The 19,572-nt window shown below is 40.0% G+C and overlaps 1 long non-coding RNA gene and 1 pseudogene across 1 annotated transcript; one reads left to right on the top strand and one right to left on the bottom strand.

The window, feature by feature from the left end:
- The first annotated feature begins 3,692 nt into the window (after positions 1-3,692).
- On the top strand, positions 3,693-5,177 carry LOC148368070 (uncharacterized). The gene is made up of 2 exons (XR_015850365.1): positions 3,693-4,073; positions 4,802-5,177. It is a non-coding gene; the product is annotated as an uncharacterized LOC148368070 (long non-coding RNA).
- Positions 5,178-18,686: 13,509 nt separating this feature from the next.
- LOC148368069 (U2 spliceosomal RNA) lies at positions 18,687-18,806 on the bottom strand (annotated as a pseudogene).
- Positions 18,807-19,572: the final 766 nt, after the last annotated feature.

Genomic DNA, 19,572 nt, shown 5'->3' with positions numbered 1-19,572 from the left:
TACAAAATATGTTTTCAATTGAAAAAATGTACTTTGCTCCACTGAGCAACAGTACAATGTTGCGTCTTTGTCACCCAGGTCAGCCATTACTGCCACTGTTTCTGATTCAAAAGTGGCTTGAACTGGGGAATGCGCCATCGCAGCTCATTTCCTACCCTCTTGCTTTGCAGGTGTGAAGAGTTAACTCGTTGATTCACATGAATAGGTCAGTAGCTCGTTTAGAACACCTTTTCAAGATGTTCTAATTTTTTTCAGATAGGAATTTGGGGTATTCATGAGCTGAATGCCAAAATCAAGAATATTTAAACATAAAAGATATTAAATATTTCAGTTGGTGTGTAATGAATCTAAAATATATGGAAGTTTAATTTTTATCGTTACACTTAGGAAAATAATGAACTTTATCATGATACGGTAATTATTTTAGAAGGACCCATATATTAAGGATTAGTAGTGGCGTGCAGAGGCTAATGGTTCTCCAGCTAGTTTTATACTTCTTACACTTTTCTTATTTAGTTTGCTTTCCCTTTTGTCTACATGCGTGGCTAATAATGCCTACAATCTCCAGGGAATTCATTGACATGGATTTGAACTTTTTTGATGATTACCAAAATATGGAAAGCATACAGAGAGTAATCAACACAGCCCAAAAGATTATCTGCCGATCTCTGCCCAGTCTAGGAGACATTGCCGTCTTGCGATACCGCAGCAGAGCCATCGACATTATAAAAGACTGCCCACCTTGGCCATCATCTATTTGACCTATTGCCTATTGAACTTTCTTACCGAGGCGTCACCAATCTAAATAAGCACGCAAAACTTTATTGCGCAAAACTGTGGAAATATATAACCTGTGACTTTTTTTTGTCGCTGCTAAATGTTATTGCACTATTGATGCCATATATTTATATATATATATATATATATATATATATATATATATATATATATATACATACACCGTAGTAGATTCCGGACTATAGAGCGCACCTGATTATAAGCCGCACCCACCACATTTTAAGAAGAAAACCGATTTTGTACTTGTATATAAGCCGCATGCGCCCACATTAAATTAGTAACACAAACACAAAATTAACCCAAACCCGACTTTACTTCCCGTGATTGAAACTGAATGTCCTTCATTAAGGTACACAGTCCAAAATTCACAGCCGGCAAAGAGAACGTAAAATGATACCGGTAGTTAAGGTTTGATGCAGACCTGCAGAGTCCGGGTCCCGTTGAAAGTAATCCAAGGAAAAAAGTGTATATTTCCAAAGGTAAGGGTGGGAAAAATATGTATCCACTATTGTCCGCCGCGTCCACAAACACGTCTCACCTTTACTGCACTTCCCGTCACCCCACGTTGTTTTCGCCCCTTCTTTTTGATTCGCCCGTGGAAAACATATCAGAATAAGTCTCTAGAATAAATAGATTACAATAATATACAGTTGCAAATACATATTATACATGGTTACACATATTTACAAAGAAAGACGGTACACTGAGAGAGTTTTCAAAGCTTTAATAATAATAATATAACTTTCATCCCAAACGGTGCCTGTGACAGGTAGCAACACGGTAGCAACACGCTCGCAACACAGTAAACGGCTCTGTTAAAAAAACATACCGTACTTGTAAAAATCACGGTAAACCGTCCTCATCTTCCTCCTTAGAACTGAAGCCATCAAAGTCGTCTTCCTCAGTGTCGGAAAGAAACTTTGTCATAAACACATCGTCCCACGCTCCCGCAGCCGGACTCGCGCTGTCACTTTCGCTTGAACTCTAATCCATTCCTGATTCTGTGCCCTACTCTCCGTCACGCAGCAGACCGGCTTTTCGGAACCCGTTGGTGATGGTGGATTTTTTGATGCTGCCCCACGCTGTCAGGATCCACTGGCAGACTTGCGAAAAATTTGCCTTTCGCATGCGGCCAGTTTTAGTGAAAGATTTCTCTCTGCTAGTCTAGCCAAGAAGTTGCAGTCTTCCTCGGCGCATATATTCCACCGGTCTAAATCTTATCTTTTGTACTCGAGCGCCGCTGGCGGCTGTTAGAAAAATTACCTAAATTACTGAATAAGCCGCAGGGTTGAATGTTTGGGAAAAAAGTACCGGCTTATAGTCAGGAATTTACGGTATATATACATATATAGATCTATGACCTATATACATATATATATATATATATATATATATATATATATATATATATATATATATATATATATATATATATATATATATATATATATATATATGTATGCGTATGTGAATTTCCCTTCGGGGATGAATAAAGTATCTATCTATCTATCTATATACATATAAGGGGAGCACGGCGGCGCAGTGGTTAGCGCGTGTGCGGCACAGTTCTGAGATCGGGAGATCAAACCTCCTGTGTGGAGTTTGCATGTTCTCCCCGTGCTTGCGTGGGTTTCGTCCGGGCACTCCTGTTTCCTCCAACATTCCAAAAACGTGCATTTCAGATTAATTGGCCGGTTCAAATTGTCCCTAGGTGTGAATGTGCGAGCGAGTTGTCTGTCCCTGTGTGCAACCAGTTCAGGGTGTCCACTGCCCACTGCCCGAAGATAGCTGGGATGGGCCCCAGCACCCCGCGACCCTACTGAGGATAAGCGGTGCAGATAATGGATGGATGGATCATGCCATGGTTGCCAGCCAGTCGCAGGGCACACAGGGACAGACAACTCGCTCGCTCATTCACACCTAGGGACAATTTTGACCGGACAATTAACCTGACATGCATGTTTTTGGACTGTGGGAGGAAATCAGAGTGCCCGGAGGAAACCCACGTATGCACCGGGAGAACATGCAAACTCCGCACAGGAAAGTTGGTAGCTGGATTTGAACCCATGACCTCAGAACTGTGCCGCACACGCCCTAACCACTGCGCCGCCGTGCTGCCATATATATATATATATATATATATATATATATATATATATATATATATATATATATATATATATATATATATATATATATATATATATATATATATATATATATATATATATATATATATAGGCAGCACAGCAGCTGGGTGCGGTGCGGAGGTTCAGGGTTGAAGTCATGCTACTGAAACCTCCCCGTGTGGAGTTTGCATGTTCTCCCTGTGCCTGCGTGGGTTTTCTCTTGGCACTCCAGTTTCCTCCCACATTCCCAAAGAACAGGCGGATGGCGGCTGTTAGAAAAATTACATAAATTGGCCGCATCACTGAATAAGCCGCAGGGTTGAACGTTTGGGAAAAAAGTAGCGGCTTATAGTCCGGAATTTACGGTATATATGTATAGATATGTGTATGTATGTATATATATATATATATATATATATATATATATATATATATATATATATATATATATATATATATATAAATATACTGTATATAAAAGTAAGCTGTATGGTAGAGTCTTGATTAAGAGAGTGAGAGGAAGAATAGACGAGGTGGTGATGGAGGAGCAGAGTGGTATCAGGAAAGAAAGATGATGTGTAGATCAGGTGTTTGCAGTACGACAGGTGTGCGAGAAATATTTTGCAAAATGTAAGGATGTTTGTTTGGCTTTCATGGACTTGGAAAAGGCGTATGACAAAGTTGATAGAGAGGCATTGTGGCAAGTGATGGTAATGTATGGAGTGGATGAAAAGTTGTTGGAAGCATTGAAGAGTTTTTGGCCCAATCCCATTTCTCTCACTCGGCCCCGAGAACCCTCCAGTGAGGTCCCTCGATAGAGGAGTGCCCTCATCGAGTGGAGTGCAAAGTGGAAAAGGTTTGGACAAGACTTGCAAGGTTCCACCCCTGTCCAGGAGATGGTGGTAATATTAATTGGCTGTAGACCTTAGTGACGTATAGGCCTACGTCACATGTAAACAACTCGAGTCTCAACCTGTAGTGTGTCAGTTGGAGATTTCGTGCAACGTTAAAAATGCCCGCTACAGCTGTGTTATTACCGATTGCCTGAAAGCTCATCATCTTTTCCGTGTCTCCAATCAACGGAGGAGAAATGTGCTATACTGAAGACAGCTTCGGCGCTATGTAGTGCTGATTCACCTTTACAAGGTACGTACACTCAGTAAAAAAATGACCCGTTCGGTCAAATACAGTAAGAGTTAACATACAATGCACGTTCACATAATACCCTATGTTTGTGTAGACATAAATGGCAATCTACTTATTAGTATCTTAATGCCATTTTATGACACATAGTAGGGGTCTTGAATGTGTGACATGACGAAAAGTAAACAAACACAAGAACAGTCCACCTGACCCTTAAGCTGACATAATATCGTCACCAAACTTCCCTGTACGACCCAAAAACCTTAGTTCATAAGGAATTTAATTCAAAAGAGTTGTCATTGGATATAAAAAAGGTGCTTGATTGCTGTTGTTTGGTCATGATTGTTTTCTGTTGTTGGTGTCAAGGGATTTGTTCAGACCAAAAAAGACAATCGACTTTGGCTTGGACAGATCTATTGACACTAACAAAGATATCATATAATGAAATTGTGAATATGCTTGATTGCAAATAGGATTTTCGAGAAGGGTTGTTCAAACCCTCACATTGTGTTTGCTGTTAATAACATCATATTGGAATATAATATTGTGAATGTGCTTGATTGCTGTTGTGATTGTCATGATTGTTTTTTTTGTTATTAGTGTCAATAAATTTGTTCAAACCAAAAAAATTTCAACATTTTTTCATGATGCTTACATCACAGTTAAAGCGGTCTTTTTCTTTTCTATGCCCACATTTATGTCTAAAATGTTTGTTTTCTATTGTGTTCCAGAGTGGCTGTCCCATAAGCATGGACAGGTTGGACAGGAATGTTCCCATCCTGTGCTTATGGTTGGATGTGGAGTCAGAACTCATTCAGGACTTAAGGTTGAGCAAGAAGGTTATGTGGGCCCTGCAGGAGCTGCTAAAGAGGGAACAGGGCCATGGCTGGAGGTCCTGATCTACGTGTACTGGCTGGCCCACGCTCTGTCCTACCGTGTGGTGTCACGGGTCTTCAGGGTTCCCAGGTCCACCGTACAAAGAATTGTCCACAGTTAATATGGAATAAATTGCCCAAAAGCCATATTTTAGGCTCTTTAAGTCAGACCCACATTTGCATTATGTGCTTTTCTGCATTACTATTCAATAAACATCTTCATTTTGAGTAACACCTTGGTGGTTTATTTCATAATGATGTGAGATACTGCGTGTGAACTATGTGACTGTTGGACAGAAAACAACTACAAATCACTCCAGCTTAAATAATACTTTACTTTCAGAAAAACAAACTCACATTGGGCCAAAATACATAATAGTAAATAAATAATGTGTCACAAATTTTAACAAAAATATACCAATACTTCCATGAAGCTGGAAAACACAAACTGGAACTTCATTGAGTTCTTAATAAAAAAAAATATTTTCCTTTTATAAAACAAAGGGAAACATTGCAGAGATGTCACTGTTCTGGAAATTTGTCCACGAGCTTCCCAAAAAGGACGGGAACCGCTCAGTTTTGGCCACAGTTTCTTTGAGACTTTTCCTCACTCCGGCAGACTCCACTTTCAAAAAGTCAAGGAGTGTATCGTGCTTCCTTTTTTTTTCTGGGTGATTTGGGGTTTGGCGCCAGATTAGAAGGTGCCAACGACGTGCCCGGTGGTGTGGATGGCGTGGTAGCTGTGATGGTGACCAGCTCTTCCACGGGACGTTCTACAATGGCCCTTAGGTTGGGTGGAAAAAACAAGAATTACTTAATGCTGATGTATTGTACAAAAACAACTGTGTATACGATGCTCAACTAGTTGATGTGAGACATGAAATTGACATGTTATTCTTATGGCTGTATGAGCCTTCTATTGGCCAGCATCACATATGCTTTAGAATTGTCTCCACATTTGGACAACATTTTGAGAAGGTAATTCGTTCACTTAATATGTGTTTACAGAGAAGACAGTGAACTATGTGATAGTAGTTTGTTTCAACTGTATTTCCACGTGAAATTCGGAGACATTACTCGTAATGCATGATGAAAACTAATGCATTCTGATCTTACATGAAAGAATCATATTGTAAATAAAACACGACACCCGAAATTGTGTGCAGTAAACAAGCGCTTATGTCCAGAACGGTATTCTGACTATGCTCCTTTAGCGACTGGCCATGTACATGAAAAGCACGACTCGTTTTAAGATAAAAACAGGGATGGGCTGAACCGTGATTTTCTGCACAGTTATCCTACTTTACAGTTTGTAGCGTGAAGGTTTTTTTTTTGCCAGCTCCCTTGGTAGATTAGTGCACTTCGTAAAGTAGCGATTTTGCAATGTTCGTGTTTTAACGCGAAAATACGATTTTCTATTGCATTTACGTCTAACTAAGATATCTCAATACATTTTATTGCAAATACATGCGTGGTTGTGGAAAACTACTTACATTTGTGTGGTTCCTTTTCGGGCATGTTTGTTGATATTGAGAATTCGCAAAGCCTTCTGGGTAGTCACTTCGCTGCCAAGTGAGGTCGAGAGCCCCCTCGGTCTTGAAGTGGTTACGACTTGGTTTGAGGGCACTTCTGCCTCGGTCTTGAGAGTATCGGGACACACCCCATTTTCACGTGAACGCGCAAACCGAGTGACTAGGGCACATAGCGAGTGAAAGTGCGAAGAATGGGACGCAGCCTCTATGTGAACAGCAGAGCATGTTTAAGAGTAGGGGGTGAGACAAGTGAGTGGTTCCCTGAGTTGACTGGTGTGAGACAGGGGTGTGTGATGTCGCCATGGCTGTTTAATGTGTACATGGATGGTGTGGTGAGAGAGGTGAATGCAAGAGTATTTGGCAGAGGTGTAGAGATGATGGATAACAGTGGAACGGTGTGGCAGGTATGTCAGTTCTTGTTTGCAGATGACACAGCGCTTGTGGATGATTCTGAGGAAACATTGAGAAGGTTGGTAATGGAGTTTGGAAGTGTGTGTCGACGGCGACTTTAATCGGGCATGTTTATTGACTGTACTCCCAAATCCATTCAATTGTGGACTCCCAAATCCATTCAATTGTGGACTGAGCAATTCGGAAAAACGCTGGACTATGTCTAATGTAAGATCAAACAGTAATGTAATGTAAGATCAAACATTCGGTTGTGTCCGGCAACTCTGTTTGACCCTGAGTTCATTATCTGTCCTACACTTTTGGCATTAGTGGAGCAAATTCCCAAATTCTGCGCTCGTGTGTCCATAACGCAGGGCAATAGTCCATTCTCACAGCTCAGGATGTTTGACCCGTGCAGTTTGTTGTCTTCTCTGGCCCAGCTAGCAGTGTTGGAGGCCCGGTTGGCAGTGGTGGAGGCACAGTTGGCAGTGGTTGAGGCCCGTTGGGTAGTGGTGGAGGCCCGTCGGGAAGTGGTGGAGGCCTTCCCGGCCGTGGTGGAGGCCCAGCCGGCTGTGGTGGAGGTCCAGCTAGCCGTGGTGGAGGCCCAGCTGGCCGTGATGGAGGTCCAGCTGGCTGTTGTGGAGGCCCAGCTAGCCTTGAAGACAATATTTTTTAATTTCCACAACAGGTTTTCAATTGGGTTGAGATCTGGGCTATATGCAGGCCATGTCATTGACTGGATGGCTCTCTCTCCAATGAATACTTTCACAGTTTTTGCTCTGTGACATGGTGCATTGTCATCTTGGAAAATTAGTTCATCATTCCTAAACATTATCATCCCCCAATGACATGCAGCCCCATATCATTAAAGACTTTGGAAAATTTGGTTGTTTTCATTAGACAGTCCTCTTTGTAAATCTCACCGGAACGGCACCAAACAAAAGTCCCAGCATCATTACCTTGTCCAATGCAGATTTGTTTGGTTTGACTTGTGTAATGTCTGTTTCAAGACATTCTGCATTTTGTTGTTTGTCTTGATGCCTGCATGTCTTTCTTGGTCTGCCAGTATGCTTGACTTTATCAAACTTCCCATACTGTTTTACTGTGTCCAAATCTTTGATAAAGCTGACTGTCAACAGCCAACATCTTTGGTAACCATACGAGTAGAGTTACCTTCTTCAAGAAGTTTAATGATCTAGTCTTTGTTCTTAAGAGACTCTTGTTGGAGCCATGATACTTGGCAATCCACTTAGTCCAAAAGCCATCCAAGGTGTGATATTTGCACTGTGTATAACTGCTGACTAACAAGCAGACTTAGGCCCAATCCCATTCCTCTCACTTGGCCCTGAGAACCCTCCAGTAAGGTCCCTCTACAGGGAAGTCCCCTCAGTGAGTGGAGTGCAAAGTGAAGATTGTCCCTTAAGAAATTGGACGGGACTTGCAAGGCTGAACCGTGATTTTCTGCACAGTTATCCTACTCTACAGTTTGGAGTGCGAGATTTTTTTTTTGTGGCTCCCTCGGTAGATTCGTGCACTTTGTAAAGTAGCGATTTTGCAATGTTCATATTTTAACGCGAAAATGTGATTTTCTATTGCATTTATGTCTAACCAAGATATTTCAATATATTTCATTGCAAAGATAGATAGATAGATAGATGGAAAGATAGATAGATAGATAGATAGATAGATAGATAGATAGATAGATAGATAGATAGATAGATAGATAGATAGATAGATAGATAGATAGATAGATAGATAGATAGATAGATAGATAGATAGAGTTACAAATACAGTACATGCGTAGTTGTGGAAAACTACTTACATTTGTGCGGTTCCTTTCCAGCCATGTTTGTTGATATTGAGAATTCGCAAAGCCTTCTGGGTAGTCACTTCGCTCCAAGTGAGGTACCGACCTCCCTCGATCTGAATTGGTTATGTCATGGGTTGAGGGCACTTCTCCCTCGGTCTTGAAAGTATTGGGACACATCCTATTTTCAGGTGAACGCTCAAAACCGAGTGACTAGGGCAAATAGCGAGTGAAAGTGAGAAGAATGGGACGCAGCCTTAATCTAAGCCAGGTGCCCAATTAAGGAAAGGATATTGACTGGGTGTGACCTTATTTTCTACTCCAAATGCACTCATTCCATATTTCCCCAGAATTGAGGGATTTTAAATTTATTTCCTTGTGCTTGCTCTACAAAAGTAACATTTACTGACCGTTTTTTAAATTCTTTTAGTGTTTCTGAATGCCAATATGTTGCGCTTTGGAATGACCTTATAATTGTTTCATGTTTGTGATCTGGGTTTTTTCATCGGAATAAAACCTCGTAATAAAGGCTTTCCCAAGCCTTTTGATTTCATACTTTTTGCAAGGGGTTGAAGTTATTCTGCCCATCAGAGCTATGTCAGCCTGTTTATGTCAGTTTGCAGCGTGTTTGTATTAAGCTAGCAGACTTTTACAGAATTTCTCTAAGAATAATAAAACACTTTGTTTAAGAGGTAAAATTCTACTGTGTATGTTAATAAATAACATGAATATACTAGTTTTGAATCTTTTATAGTATTTGCTGCCTTTGATAGGCTTATGATACAATTTTAGCGGTGAAAATCAAACGTTTGATTGAAAGAAATTGTGACAAATCGATCCTCCTTATTTTGAAAAACTTTAAACTCACGTTTAAGTAGAGGTACCACTACAGTTTCAAATAACTCATACATTTATGACTATATACGGAGTGACACATTTCAATATTCTAACATTCTAGGCCAGGGATGTCGAACTCAGTTTGGCTCAGGGGCTGGCTCCAGAATTTCTGGTCTGAGAAAGCCAAATCAATTGAATGTCAACTCTAAATTCTTAGCTTTGATTTCACAGTTTGGCAAAGAAATACGGGAAAAGCATGTCCATCATCTCCACCGTAATAGAACAAACAAAAAAGACCCTAAAGTTTGTAGCAGTGGTGACGAGCAACAACATGGCATGGCAATAACTGATTACAGGGAAAAAAAAACATTATTTTGGAAAGATTAATAAAAAGCTCACCAGGGACACGATCATCAATGGCAGATATTAGGGAATTGTTTGGCTGCTGGGAAAACAGCAGGCTTTTATACAAAAGACGTCCCGAATGAGCCAAAGCAGACGAGCAATGCAGACGTTTGATTAAAATAGTTTAAAAACCTTCCGTGTTACAGACAGACACAACAATCGCTGGATGGATATTTTATGCGTCCAGCGACTGAACCGGCACAGTGAGTAGAAATGCATGCCAAGACAATTAACTGAACTTTTAGATTTTATCATTTTCATTTGGTTGTTTTATTTGTTGATGTTGTTTAAACTGTCATTGGTTGATAAAGCTATACAGCGACTTCATCTTTTGTAGTTCTTTTGCCTTATTTTTTTATACTTTTTGGTATATTTATGAACATTGACTAAACATTAGTGTATCTACAGGGTAGTTAGTTTATTTAATGGGTATTTGGTTGCGTTTGATGACCTTTGAATGCATTAAATCCATTGCCATTCATTTCAATGGGAAAACGTGTTTTGAGCTACAACCGTTTCATTATACGATGTCACTGCTGGAACCAATTAAATTTGTAAGTGGAAGTACCACTGTATTTAAAATAAATCATAACTTTTGATAGAAATGACCTAGAGCAGGGGTGCCCAAACTTTTCAGAAAGCAGGCCAGATTTGGTAAGCTGAAAATGTGTGCAGGCCAACCAGTTTGCTTGGCATTCTTTGAACAGTCTTGAATAAATTTACCCTCCGTGGAATCTTTCTAGTTCTTGCCAATCAGCGTTGCAACCTTGTAGCTTACCTTTGTAGCATTTTCATTTGACTCGTAGGGTCTCATGAAAAAGTGCAGGTCTGCCGTTAAAACAGCTTCCAGTTGATTCACCATTCATTTCCAGTTGGCTTTTTGTAGTCAGCCAAAGTCGCTTGGCAAATTAGGCAGATGCAGGTGTTTCAGATTTCGCTGAAAGAAATACTCCAATTTCTACTTGTCCTGAAAGCAGCAGCCCTTACATTCAACTTTCCTTTTTTTATTTATGGTCGCCATGTCGGATATGGGGCGGGTTGAAAATTCTTACAGAAAGCCAATGGCAAGGTGGCCAAAGGGCTACTGCCATCAGCTGGTATAATAGTGATTCTTTTTTTGTGTACAAAATTATTTTATACTGGCGGGCCACATATCATTAATTACTTCATCTTGGGCCATAACTGCCCCCCCTGACCTTAAGATATGCTTCTTTATTTGAAAAATATATTATGTCAAATTGGATGCAAAGGTTTTTTTTTTTTTTTTGGACAAAGATGTTGAGAACACAGCAATGCTAAGCAGTCTCGTCACCAACTCTGTTGTCTACTCATAAGTTGTGTAGGCAGTTCCAGGCATGTGATGGGGACACCATGCTGGGATAACATGCTCACAAATGCAAAGCCAAGCGTCTCCCTGCAGACATTCTTAATTAGACTCCACCCATCCTCCTTGTTCTCTTTGGCGGGCCAGACCAAGGGAAGCTCACTCGTTTGGACGTGCCTGCCCTTGTGTGTGTTTGTGGGTCTGAGGAGGCCTATCTTTAGCAGATGCTCACATACTGTACATCTCTCTGGTCCATGTGTGCTCGTGTGTGTGTGGTGCTATCATTAAAGTGTCATTGAGAAGTAGCACCACTTAATTTTAGCTGCTCTCTTTCTCTCCGGGGGATGTGAGGGAGGCACAAGAGCCCGAGTGGCGAATGAGGTGAGGAAGAGCGATGAGAGGAAGAGGTGTGAGTGGACCACTGCATAGGTTTACTAGAGCGCAGCATCAAGCCTTGGGGAAATTGTATTGGTTAATAATGACACAATGTGGTTTCAACAAAAAAAACACCCTGACCTGGAGTGGAGTGTGAAATGAGTTTATTTTTTGGGGGGAAAGTGAAAAATGCTGTATTAGGCAGCATGCATTTCCCACAAAGGATTAATCAGGAACAATTTCTCCTGAACAAAAGGGGTGGATGATTCTGTTTTTTTTTTCAGTATCAATCTGATCCAGGTAAATACACGGTGGCATCGATCAATACCGATCCGAAAGCGATACTTTTTGTTTTGAAATTGAACCCTTCCCCTTGAGTTAGTTTATATTTACAATATTTACAGCAAATGTTTTGTTTCATTTTTTTTATTTAATAACTACTGTATATTTCAAATTTAACAATATATATATATATATATATATATATATATATATATATATATATATATATATATATATATATATATATATATATATTATTAAAACTGTTTCAGAACACAAGCCAAGAGAGTCAAATAAAAGAGCAGCAAGGTAACAAAAATAAATAATAATAAACTATAACTTCCACTGCAAAATATTTTGAAAATCAAATCAAAGTCCAAATAGTGTAAACCAGGCATGTCCAAAACAGGCACGGGGGGCAGTTACAGCCCGTGATTAGATTTTCACTGGCCTGTGGCCTCTATCATTAAATAATAATGTGTGGCCTGCCAGAAATGTTGACTGCAGTATAAAATAAATTTGTACCCCCAAAAAAATAATTCTCCACTTCACAAGATGATGGCAGTAGCCCTTTGGCCACATTGCTTTTTTTGTCTTTCTGTGAGAATTTTAGCCCACCCCAATTCCGACATGGCATCTGTAAATATAAAAAAGGAAAGTTGACAGTGAGGGCCACCGCCGCCAGTACAAGTGGAAATTGGAGTATTTTACTCACTGAAATCCTAAACAACTGTGTCTGCCTAATTTGGAAAGGGACTGTGCCTGTTTTTAAAGAACTTAATATCAAGAAGCACTGCCAGGCAAAACATGCTGACTACAAAAAGCTAACTGGAAATTAATGCTGTAAAAAGATGGAGCAACTGGAAGAAGCTGTTTTAATGGCATAGCAGCGCATGAAAATGTCACAAAGGCGAGCTACGAGGCTGCGACGCTGATCGACAAGCACTGCAAACCTTTCACGGGGGATGAATTTATTATAGACCATTCAAAGAATGCAAGATCCTCACATATTTTCAGTTTACCAAATCTGTCCAACTTTCTTAAAAGTTTGGACACTCCTGGTGTAAACTAGTAGCACTTTTCAAGTCAATAAAGCCCTCCCCAAAGCGCTTTACAATGTGCTTCACACTTTCCCTTTTACAAACACTAACTAACTTGCATCAGCCATGCAAGGCAACTACCTGCTCATTGAGGGCATTAGGGATTCAGTGTCATGCCCAAGGACACATCAACAAATAACTCGGAGGAGCCGGGAATTGGCATCTTGACCTCTTTTTGTGACTGGTGACATCGTACAGCCACGTATTTGATATCTAACTTCAAAGTATATATGTACTCACAGGGGCATCTGATATTGGCTTCCAATGTGTAATAATTTTATGTCGTCGGGAAGTAACAGAGACGTAAAGTCAATGGAGGCAGAGGATGTTGCGCCTCAACCGTCATCATGGAAATAAAAAATTTAAATATATTAGAAGGTTGCATTAATTTAGTGTTGAAGATTGTTCTCATTTAACTTCCCTATTTGGGGATATTCTTTTTCAAAATTGCTGACTTTTCACACTATATTATAAATATTATTAATACAATTAGTATCTAACGTAATACTGTGCTGAACGTCTGCAGATGCAGAGTGAGGCAGGCAAATCTCTTGCCTTCGAGCAGAGGGCAACAGTGAAACCAAGGATTCTGATTTGGTATACACCTAATTCCCGAACAAGAGAATAAGGCCAAAAACGTTGACTTTTGAATGTATTTATTTGCTAGCACAATATAAAATGTTGAATAAATTTGGTTTATTTCCATGTGTTGTTGGTTATTAGAATATATTTCCTTTTTTTTATTATCTATTAGTTTGAATCCAGAAATATGATAATATGTCAAAAGGTTCTTGGGGGGCCAATACCTTTGTAATGCACTCTACAGTAAGGCAGACTATATTATCCCCTCATCATGACAATTCAAAAAAGAAAACAGCTGGAGATATTCAGTCATCCAGTCAGAGGCTGAAAAGCAAAAGGTCTTGGAAAATGCTGAAATTTGTTAAATACAAGATATTTTATACAGCTAATACATCATCTGGACGAAATATTTCTTTCCTTTGACCTTGTCATGTGCATATGTGTTTGTCTGTCCGCTTGATGTGTGAGTTATATGTTTGCACGTTGTCGTACTTTTTTAAAGGAGCAGGTACAATGCCCGTCTGATGTAACATTCTGCTATTTAGATCGTGTCTGCAAGGCTCATACGTTGTCACCAGGCAATTGTAAAATATTCTCCTCCAGCATCCGTCCGAGTGTTACTTTGACCTTGGGACTTTTAAAAACTCGTTCTGGACTGGCCATTAACACATTTTCAAGTTTTTTGTTTCCCTCCTCGTCAGCTGCCTTTCATCTTGAGGGCACGGTCAAGGTCCTGAAGTCCTCTTAGAGCAGGGGTGTCCAAACTTTTCAGAAAGCGTGCCAGATTTTGTAAGCTGAAAATGTGTGAGGCCCTACTATTCAGGCTGGCATTCTTTGAACAGTCTTTAATAAATTCACCCTCCGTGAAGAGTTTGCAGTACTTAGGGATTAGTGTCGCGACTTCGTAGCTTGCCTTTGTAGCATTTTTGTTTGACTCGCAGGGTTGTGCTGTTAAAAGACCTTCCAGTTCCTTCACCTCACAGCGTTTCTTTTCAGTTTGCTTTACGGAGTTAGCATGTTTCGTAAAGCAGTGCTTCTTGATATTATAAACTTTGAAAACAGAAACAGTCTCTTGGAAAATTAGGCAGACACAGTTGTTTCGGATTTTGGTGAACAAATACTCCAATTTCCACTTGTCCTGAAAAATGCGTTAAAACAGTTTTCGGTTGATTTACCTTTTCACAGCGTTCGTTTCCAGTTAGCGTGTTTTTAGTCATAATGTTTTGTCTGAAAGTGCTTCTTGATATCACATTATTTGGAAAATTAGGCAGACACCCTTTTGGAATTTTGGTGAAAAAATAGTCAAATTCCTACTTGTCCTGGAACTGGCGGCCCTAAAAGTCAACTTTCCTTTTCTTATTGAGAGTCGCCATGTCAGAAATGGAGTGAGCAAAAACTCTCACAGAAAGACAAGGGCAAGGTAGCCAAAGAGCTACTGCCATCATATGGTGAAATGGGGATTTTATTTTTTTAATCTTTTTTGTACACATGTATTTTATACTGCAAAAAACTGGCGAGCCATATGTTATTATTTTATTACAGAGGGTGTGGGCGAGTAAAAATGTGATATGGATATACCTGTCTTAGAGCTTGCTATGGGCTCTAGTAAATCATTGGACAATGGCGGGCCATGCATTTCATACCCAGGCCTTCAGTAAGCTGAATCAATACAACCATCAATAACTATTTTATTGCTATGAAACCTCTACTGCAGCTACAGCTGCGATAGATATAAAAAAGCATCAATAATAACTTTATAAAATTGCAAAACTATTTAGGAATATAGACCCTTTCCAATCACGTGACCTAACCACGTGAGCACACCATGAAGGACGGTAGCAACCCATAGTAAACAGTGGACAAGGCCAGTAAGCAGACAACAACAACAGCTATACTATTCAACACCATTGGCAATGACTAGGCAAACCAATATTGTGCTCACCCTGTTGGAAAGCAGAAAGGGCGCTATCTAGAGAGAATGAGGATAGCATTAGCAATGCTAGGTACTGAACCATGCAGTCTTTCTCCTGATATATTCACACATATAAATGCAGAACATTTACATTTACGTTGTCACAATATGTTAACCCATTTTGTAACAATGAAAATAAAGCTATATTCTATTCTATTCTATTCTTTTTAAACATATTGTCCATTCTGCCTGACTTCAGTCCACACGATCCGTACCACTTTTTTGTGAATGTATTTTCCTCATACACCGATGCTGATATAAAAGTCTGGATGCTTGCAAGTTCTTTGTAGCTGGTACGTGTTACTGCACTTCGTTTTGACGACAAATGTCTCCGTTGCGCAAACGTTACTAAAACGGTTTTGTATCAAAATTTTGGAGGAGTGTAATAGAACAGTAAAGCATGAGCCATTTGCACCCTAGATAGAAATCAGTTTTGATCATGTTTAAATTATTTACTTTGACGAAATGCTGTTTTCTCTTCAGGACATTCATCATTTATATTATCCGAGGATAATTCGGCAGTTCATTTTGTTGTCAAAGGCTTTATGGTAGAGCATATAACAGTTTTCAATATACATGATATTCAGAGGATTACTATGTTGAACCATATCCCTGGTTGATCACAATAAAAGCAGCTCATTTACGCAGTAAGAAATGGCAAAGGTAAGACAATAAAGTAGCTAATTAGCACTAGCTAAATTATTGAGCGTCTTTGATGTGACTCTTACTTACTTAACATAAAATTGATCGGAAATACCTCAAACATATCTTGTAAAAAATGTTGCGAATGCTGCAAATCTTGGAATACTTCAGAGCTGTCAGTAATGTGCCTCAGCTACACCAGTCGCTCTGTTTGTGTTGGAGATTAACACTGCAGTCGTCTGTCTTCATCAAAACGGGTACAATAAAATTCCAAATCGGGCATAGAACCTACAATACAATAACTACAATAATTCACCGCCCAAAAAAGTTATGGTTGTATTCTTCTGTTTTGGTTATTGGTATTTGCAGACATGGGACCAAGTCACACATGTGCAAGTCTCAAGTAAGTCTCAAGTCTTCACCTTCAAGTCCCAAGTAAGTCCCAAGTATTTTTTTCTTGGGCAAGTCAAGTCACAAGTCAAGTCCCGAGTCTTAGATTGCCAAGTCCAAGTCAAGTCACAAGTCATAAAAACAGCGACTCGAGTCGACTCGAGTCCAAGTCACTAAGTCTCAAGTCCCCATGTCTGGGTATTTGTTTCAACTCATTTGCCTATGCAACTGCTATGCACTCAAGTGCTTCTTGCTGTCTGTCATGGCTCTCATTCTGCCACAGAAGGCAACGTGACTTTACGTGAAAAGGGAGAATAGCGACATTTTACTCAACAAAAATCCTTTTTATTTGCGCACTAAATCTAGCCTCCTTTCTTTTCTCAAGACTTACTAATTATTTGTACGGATCCAGTGTATTTCAGTTCAATCAAGAAGGTCTTTTTGATCAAAGCTAATGCAAAGTTGAGCCTGTCCTGTCGTATTTCCAGCATACGTTTTTGTTTTTATTTAGGGCTGAAAATTTCGATTTGACCGAAGCAGTGGACACAGGGATACTGGATTCCCACCACCTTTTTATTTTGATACTTCCATTACCTCCCCCTAGCCAATCATAGTTTGTGAAACAGATAACGTTTACCTTGGCTCACTAACTCAGAATCTGATTGGCTAAATCAACAGTTTTGTATTCACATATTTTAAGCCTCATAGCTTGCAGATTGTGGAGGCCTCTGGGTAGATGTCTGACCCTGGCAACAAGTAATGGTTGAAATGTCATTGGTTAAATACTTGAAAAATAAAGAAAACATCTCGAAGCAGCACAACCGTGGGAAAAACAATAAAAAGAAGCTGGGAGGCAATTTGGAATTGTTAGTTTTCATGGACAAAATATAATTAACATCACACGATTCTGATATTTTTTTAGGTGACAAGAGAAAGCTTAAAGGCCCACCACTACCATTGGAATTGAAAATTTAGGTGTCATTTTCGACCCCGATCTGTCCTTTCAAACACATGTGAAGAAAATTACTAGAACCGCTTTCTTCCATCTCCGTAACATTGCTGAAATTCGTCCTATACTTTCTCGGTCGGATGCGGAAATCATAATTCACGCGTTTGTTACCTTCCGTCTCGACTACTGTAATGCACTACTTTCCGGTCTTCCGATGACCAGACTCAAGAGTCTTCAGCTGGTACAAAATGCTGCAGCAAAGCTTTTAACAAGGACAAGAAAGTACGATCACATCACCCCAATTTTGGCTAACCTGCATTGGCTCCCTGTTAGCCTAAGATGCGATTATAAGGTTCTCCTACTACTATACAAAATCATACATGGACTTTCCCCCTCATATCTTTCAGATCTGATCTCCCCCTATGTCCCGGCCCAAAGCCTTCGTTCCGAGAGCGCCGGTCTCCTGGCCAAGAAGTGTTCCGCTGGTTCGAGAGCGTTTTCCATCCGGGCACCGGTGTTGTGGAATGCTCTTCCCCCTGAAATCCGATCTGCAACCTCGGTGGAAATGTTTAAATCTAGGCTTAAAACTCACTTCTACTCTATAGCATACGAATAACCTAAACTTCTTATATGTAATAACTTGTGAAGCCCTTAGAGACTAATTGTGATTAAGGGCTATACAAATAAAAATGACTTGACTTGACTAATACCGTATATTCCGGACTATAAGCCGCTACTTTTTTCCCAAATGTTCAGCTCTGCGGTTTATTCAGTGGAGCGGCTAATTTATGGAATTTTTCTAATGGCCACCAGCGGCGCAGGAGTTTAAACGATTAGATTAAGACCAGTAGAACATGTGCGCCACCAAAGACTGTAATCTCTAAATTTTGGTATATATTTGCTGTATAGTTAAGGTTCGTTCCGATACTGAGGAAGATGCCTCTGATGGCCATAGTTATGAGAAGGAAGATGAAGACGATCTACCGTGAGGGGTTTTGGGGTTTTTAAGGGTTATTGTTCTATCTTTGTTATTCATTATCCATTATCCGTTATCGGTCAGTTCATAATACGCTACAAAGCCTAGGAGCCGGGACACAAACTCTCAGCCAAATGGCTAAGCTAAGTTCCTAGCCCTAAAGCCTTGCTGCGATCATTGCGGATGCACCGTTCCCGGAGGTACTGCAATACCGGGCCGGTGCGTGGAGTGGACAGAGCAAGCTCTTACTCCATCTCCGGATTGCAAAAATCAAAGATCATGGCAAAGGCAAAGCTAAGGACTGACATAGCTTCAAAGTCACAGTCAATAGTGCACAGCCCTTGAACGTGAGGGGGTTTTGTGGTTTTTAAGGGTTATTGATCTATCTTCGTTATTCATTATCCATTATCCGTTATCGGTCAGTTCATAATACGCTACAAAGCCTAGGAGCCGGGACACTTACTCTCATCCAAAAGGCCAAGCTAAGGTCCTAGCCCTAAAGCCTTGCTGCGATCATGCTTTTTTTCACAGGTATGTTTGATACATTGCGAGCGTGATCCTACTAGCGTGTTGGTACCTTTCAAAGAAACGGTTTGGGATGAAAGTTATATTATTATTATTACAGCTTTGAAAACTCTCTCGGTGTACCGTCTTTCTTCGTAAATATGTGTAACCATGTATAATATGTATTTGGAACTGTATATTTTTGTAATGTATTTATTTTAGAGATTTATTCTGTTAAGTGTTCTACGGACGAATCAAAAATAAGGGGCGGAGCAAACGCGGGCTGATGGGAAATGTGGTAAAGCTGAGTTACCGGTAGATCTGTCTGTTGTCGCAGCGGACAGTAGTGGATATATATTTTTCCCACCCTTAACTTTGGAAATATACATTTTGTTTCCTTGGATTACTTTCAACGGGACCCCGACTTTACAAGTCTGCATCATACATTAATTACGGGTATCATTTTCTATTTGTGATTTCAACTGTGGCTCTGGATTTGTGTATTATCTGTCAGGTTCGAGTCGCCGATTAATAAACGGCATATTAATTTTCTGCGCAGC

The sequence above is a fragment of the Urocampus carinirostris genome, chromosome 4 (assembly GCF_059441175.1).
Source record: "Urocampus carinirostris isolate Australia breed hairy pipefish chromosome 4, RoL_Ucar_1.0, whole genome shotgun sequence".
Lineage (NCBI taxonomy): Eukaryota > Metazoa > Chordata > Actinopteri > Syngnathiformes > Syngnathidae > Urocampus > Urocampus carinirostris.
Note: the sequence above shows the minus strand (reverse complement) of the source record. Positions and strands in the feature narration are given on the sequence as shown.